Here is a 6153-nt window from a genome sequence, read left to right on the forward strand (position 1 = left end):
GGAAGGAAGGAAGGAAGGAAGGAAGGAAGGAAGGAAGGAAGGAAGGAAGGAGAAAGGAAAATTTTAAGGGGCTGAAGAGATGGTTGGTTCCTGTCAAAAATCTTCGTGGCCTGAGTTTGATCCCTGAGACCCACATGGTGGAAGGGAAGAATTAACTCTGATGGGTCCTCCTCTGACCTCTGACCTTTGACCTTTACACAACTGCTGTTGTAACCTGCATATAGTGGACTTTCCTACACTATCGTGAAGTGTGAACCTTGTTCCCATAGAACCTTGTTTACTCTCCTAGAGGAATGTTTCTACCTGCCTGCCCAAGGAATGCCTCTGGGTAGATGTTTCCTCTCCTTCCTTAGCAGTGCAGCTTAGCATGCTCAAGAACACTGTGCCAACAGCCCCCATTCTGACATGAGACCTCCTGTTCACTGAGCACATCTAGTTATACAGATGAGAAACATTCTGTGTGGTTTTCATTATTTCTCTGTCCCTGCTTTGAAGTCTTCACTATCCTGAACAGAAGCTTCAAAGAATGCCAGTCAAGGGCTCTGAGGCATCATAGCCTTGGAGTTCCTAGGTTCTGTTGGTCCTTGAATTTAACTTCAATTCCAGGCAACACTCACTGGAGGGTGGAGATATGCCATAGCATGTATATCTCATTTCATATACACATGTACAGATAAACACACAAGAATTAAATAACTTTAAAAAAAACTCAAAAACTACACCAGTCTGTGACTTCAAATTCTCAGAAATTTCATTATCTTGTCATTTTATCCAGCCCCTCAGTTCTTGAAACTTTCAAGATTGATGGGGTTAATAGTTACGTCTGGTTTATCCTCCCACTGGAGCTGTACACCTTTTAGGTTTCAGCTCTGGGGAAGGGGGTATCCGGGGGCCTTGGATAGTCCCTGAACTTCACCTTCTAGTCTCTGTGCCCTATGAGAGCAGACCGCAAAGCTCAAGGGAACATGGTTCAGCATAGGCCCACAGAGTATCAGCCAGCTGTACCCTCCGATCCCGCTGAGCTCCTTCCTCTCCTTCCTGTTTTAGTCTTAAAATCTCTTATTCTTTGCCAATTCATAAATGCAGCTGAGAAGATACATTTCCTACAAATGTTCAGTGATATTTGTTTGTGGGTTGGGGGTTTCTGTTTCATTTTGGGTTTTGCTACCTTCTCATGACTGGGTCAATCTATTAACTACCAGGAACAAAATCCTTTCCGTGCAACCTCCCGCAACACGCAGACAAATTAAAAATCACGAGCAGTTTTCCCGTTATAGCAGAACACTGTTGGAACTCTGGGGATCCAAGAGGATGGAAACAAAAGCGATTTTGCCAATAGAGTACCAGAGAAATTCTGCTTCTGGCATTGCCTCTCTGCTTCTCTAACATTAGAAATATGCTCACAGGCTGTCTACCCCCACCCCCGGCTTTCAAGCTGGCTCCCCAAATGCTTGGGTTACTTTAGGAAAATGTTTTGTTTGATTTTGTTTTGTATTGTTTTGTTTTCGCTCAGACTTTTCTTACGAATGTCTTATTTTAAAATACATTGTTGTTAGAGAATTATGACCAACAACACTTTTTTTTTATTTAGGCAAGGAATTTCTTTTTATGTTTATGATTGATTTCATAAATGCTCCATGAATACCTGAAAACAAGAGTAAACTTTGTTTTCTGGGCATGTGAATTTGTGGGTATAGTGTTTGTGTTTGTGTGTGTGTATGGGTGCACTTAATACTAGTAGCTAATCCTTGCTTCTTTTCTGACTGTTTGGTCTGCCAAAAATAGAAATGTATTAAGCTGACCCTACTCCCTGCTGCTCTCCCTGTGTCCCTGGAAACAGGCCTCTGCCTCCACCACCCTCCCTCGGGGACTAGAGTGGGATGTGCACCTCTAGGATCCTCTGAGCCAGGGCTTCGGGCTGGCAGGTTGGAGCTTCTTCATGCCTCCAAGAGCTGCTTCCAAACAGTGGTTTTTGACTCTGCTTTCAGACTCTCCCAGCATTGGCCTGTCCTCAGACCACTGGGCATTCATCTGTTGCAGTCTCTCTCTCAGGTTGCAGCCCTCAGTGGGCTCATGGGCAAGCTCCTGCCTTAAGTCCATACCTAAGGTGTTCTTTTCATCTTCTGTAACGTCAGGCCCTTCCAGCCTGGCCCAGCCTGCCTCTTACCATTCTTCTTTCCAAGGCAGAAATCACAGCCGAAATCCAGCCTAGGATCTGGGTGTGTGCTCTGGGTGTGTGTCTGCAACCCCACCTCCATAATGTCTACCTCTTTCAGCATCTCAAATACCACTGCCACTCTCCACTCCCCTCACATCCCTGTTAGAATCTCCGAAAGTGACTGCCTGTTTGTCATCTGCCACTGTTGCTTTATTTACTGCCTCCTGGATCACATGCTCTGTCTCCCTTCAATCCTGGCCCCTTTCTTCTTATCACTCTGCTCCATCCAGGTTCTATTGTTCTTGGTAGAGCCTGGCTTTTCTGGTCAATCAGGAAGGTACTCCTGCGGTCAAAACAAACCGAAGGTTTTCAATAGAGAATGCCACTATCCCTTCCTCTGGCTCAAATTCCCTTTTAAACACATGTTCTGAAAAGCACAAAGACAAAGAACAGACTAGAAGGCAGAGGGGTACATGATCATGGGCCTCTTTGTTGGAAACCTGCACAAGTTTAATTTTGCAAGGGACACACATACACACACAAATTGCATGCAGTTCGCACGTGTGTTCACGACTCTACACTCACACAGTAATTTTCCACACTTGCTAACAGAATTTAACAGAAGCACAGCAGATCTGCAGAGACATGCTGAACTTGGTGACTTGAGCAACTAAAAAGATGAAGAAGGGTAAATAACTCCCAGGATCCAGTACGAGGACCCAAGCAGCAGAGCCCTTTTCTGTTTTCAAGTACTCATGGGACTTGTACAAAAGGAATCATAAATTAACAAACCCCAAGAAACGCCCCCAAAGGAGAGGCTAATCCTCTATCACTGGCGTGTTTCAAGTTGAATATGGGTAATAAATGTTTAAAAGAGAACAGCATGGTCAAAAAAAAAAAAACCACAGAGACAAGGATTGCAGCAACTAAATCATTTGGAGAAGTCAGCTTGAAAGAGAAGAAAGGGAGAGCAATTTTAGACAAATCAAAATCAGAATTTCTTTGTATTGTAGTTACCAAATGCTTTTTCTGTGAGTCTCTCCCGTATCTGTTACAGTTAATAGTGCATTCTGGCTGAGAAACCCACAGTGACTTTGAAGCTGGTCTGTATGATGGAGACAGAGAGGGAAGAAGAGAGAGGGGGAAGGGAAGAGGGAGAAGGGTAGGGAGGAGTGGGAAAGGGAAAGGAGAGGGAGGGAGGGGAGAAGGGAGCCGGAAACTGGGAGTGGGGAGCTGGTTGACAAGGTTATAAACAGTGGGCATTGCAGAGGGGAAGATAATTCAATAGTTCAATACTGAAGTGAATTATAAGCGATCAGTTTCCCCATTTTAACAGCTAAGTCAGGCAAGCCCCAGCCTTGCATGCCTAGTAGAAAAGACAAGCTCTCTGTCCATCCAGGTAGAATCTGGCCACAAGGAGCCTCTAATAATTCTGTAGGCTGGAAAGAGACGTCAGCTGCCTCCTGGTGGAAATGGAAGCCCCCACAGAGCAACAGGATGCTTAATCTTGATTGTCAACTTCAGATACTTAGGATCAACTAAGCAACACCCTTCTGAGCAGACCCGTGAGGGCATTCTAGAAAGGATCAATTGAGGGGTGAAGACCCTCCCTCAGAGTTTGCAGCACCTTCTGACAGATTCCCAGACAAAAGTCTGAAGCAAACCCCCTGCCTGCCTTCACCCCTTGCTGCCTCATGCACTCTGCTGTTGCTGCTGCAGACTCCAGCTCCTGGCCATAAAGGTGGATTGAAGACCGTGACTCACCAGGAACATTCCAGGTCTTCAGCAACAGATTGTGACGGCTAAGGCATCGAGTCAACTAATGTCAGTCTGATGTCCACTGATCTGATTTTGTGGACTGGGCAGCTACCAGGTTCCTGTGTTCTCCAGCATGCAGATGGTCACTGTTGGACTACCCACACCCCATCATGCAATCCATTCTAGTAAAATCCCCTTTTATTGTACACACATACATACAGACATACACACACACTCATTATATTCCCCTAGAGAACCCTGCCTGGTTCCTTTCTACCCCACATGGAAACCCCCTCTAGCAGATGTGCATCTCTCTGCCCTTTCATCCATATCTCTTGCACTTCCATTTCCAGTTGACGTCCCAGTCTTTATTTAGGCCAAAGCAATGGAATCTATGTAGCCGTGGTGATCCCAGCCAGTTACACGTCCCCAGAGAACCTGATTGTTGGCATTCTCCAGAGTGCCAGGTGGGGTCGTAAGGACTGGTCACATCTCCACCAGAGTGGTTGCAGTTTCCGCTTTGTCTTATTAAACAACATGGTGCTGAGATCCTATATCTGTCCCTAATTTGATATGTGACCCTTCCCTGGACTGTTTTGTCTATTTTTAGATACTCAGAAGGGAGAGGTGGGAGGAATAGAAATAGCTGAAGCTGCCTTTAAAATGTTTATTTCATTGTCTGTGTTTACATGAACATAAGTATGTGTACCTCATGTGTGTAAGTATTTGTGGGGTCAGAAGAAATCACCTGGAGCCACAGTTACAGCCAGTTGTAAGATGCCTGCTGTGGGTGCTGGGGACCATACCTGGGTCCTCTGCAATGGCTGTGTGTGCTCTCAATCACTGAGGCATCTCTCCAGCCCCACATTCACACCATCTGTCATCCACAGAGGAGGGTCATTGATTTCTGAAGCATCAGTAGTGTTACGATTCTTTGGGTTACAAGGGTCTTTGGAAATGAACCCAGATCAAAAGGCATAAGCAAAATGTATCATTTAGAATTGAAAAATTAATATTGTTGGTCATAACAAAAATGACAAGGACAGATGGTTTGACTAACTCCCTCACACATACCCTCTTCACGGCTCATCTCAGCCTTTTCTGGGTACTACATCTTATCTGATTTGTGAGGTGGGAGATGGCCAACTTGTTTGAGGCTTACTCTAGCTAGTGAACCCAGAGGTAGAGAATTTTCTTCCTAAAATTTATTTTAAATTTTTGTTTCTGTTTATTTGTGTGTGTGTGTGTGTGTTAAAGTATGCTTATGTGCCTGCATATGCCCACAGAGGCCAGAAGAGAGTGTTAGATCCTGTGGAGCTAGTATATAAAGTATTATTATAATACATAGTAGCATAAATCATAATATGATACATTATTAAAACAAATTAATAAAATTTACACTATATTTATAATTATATATAGTATATAGCTAGTATATAAGGTTTTACATATAAGTTATTATTTCAAGCTATCTGATGTGGCTACTGAGAACCCAACTCAAGTCCTCTAAAGAGCCTAGAAGCTCTTTTAACCACCAGGAGATCCCTCCAGGCATTGCCAGATATTTTAAAAATCCCAGGAACAGATGGATTGGCCTAGCAAAGACAGGGTATCCATCTTTTGATATAGGGTGGCTCCATGGAGAAGCTAATAATCTTTTGAACAGGGTAGATTACTGCTGGTTGTTGTTTGGTATTTGATACTCCTAGTCACCAAATGCCAGAAACATCTATCACCCCTGAGACAACAGACACCCCAAAATGAAAACAGTTCCCCATTTCTAATGCCCAGTGAATAGAGTGCCACACTGCCTCTCCTTGAAAATTCCCACTGAAGCCAGGGGTTTGAGGCCTTGTGACTAGCTGAGCACAGGTGTCTGCCTTCTCTTGGGTGGAGTCAAGACAGATAGGGTGTTGTGTTTGGTAACTTTCCAGACCCAGTGGCACCAGTGGCTGAGGAGTTAACTGAAGTTGTTCCCAAAGGAACTGTCACAGGGTTCCTATTTCAGAAAGGATGCTCTAGAGACAAATACTGACAGCTGCTAATCGCCACACTCTGGGAGGGGGGGAGGTGAATGCTCCCAAGGGAAAAAGACTATTCCTCTCTCCTCCTATCAACCATCTTCAGCAACTAATCCCTGCATCCAGCTGAAAACCAACCATTCCACTGTGACAACAGGGGTCCCTTGATTCCTCTCTCTCTCTCTCTCTCTCTCTCTCTCTCTCTCTCTCTCTCTC

This window comes from Grammomys surdaster, unplaced genomic scaffold (genome assembly GCF_004785775.1).
Source record: "Grammomys surdaster isolate TR1022 unplaced genomic scaffold, NIH_TR_1.0 199, whole genome shotgun sequence".
Lineage (NCBI taxonomy): Eukaryota > Metazoa > Chordata > Mammalia > Rodentia > Muridae > Grammomys > Grammomys surdaster.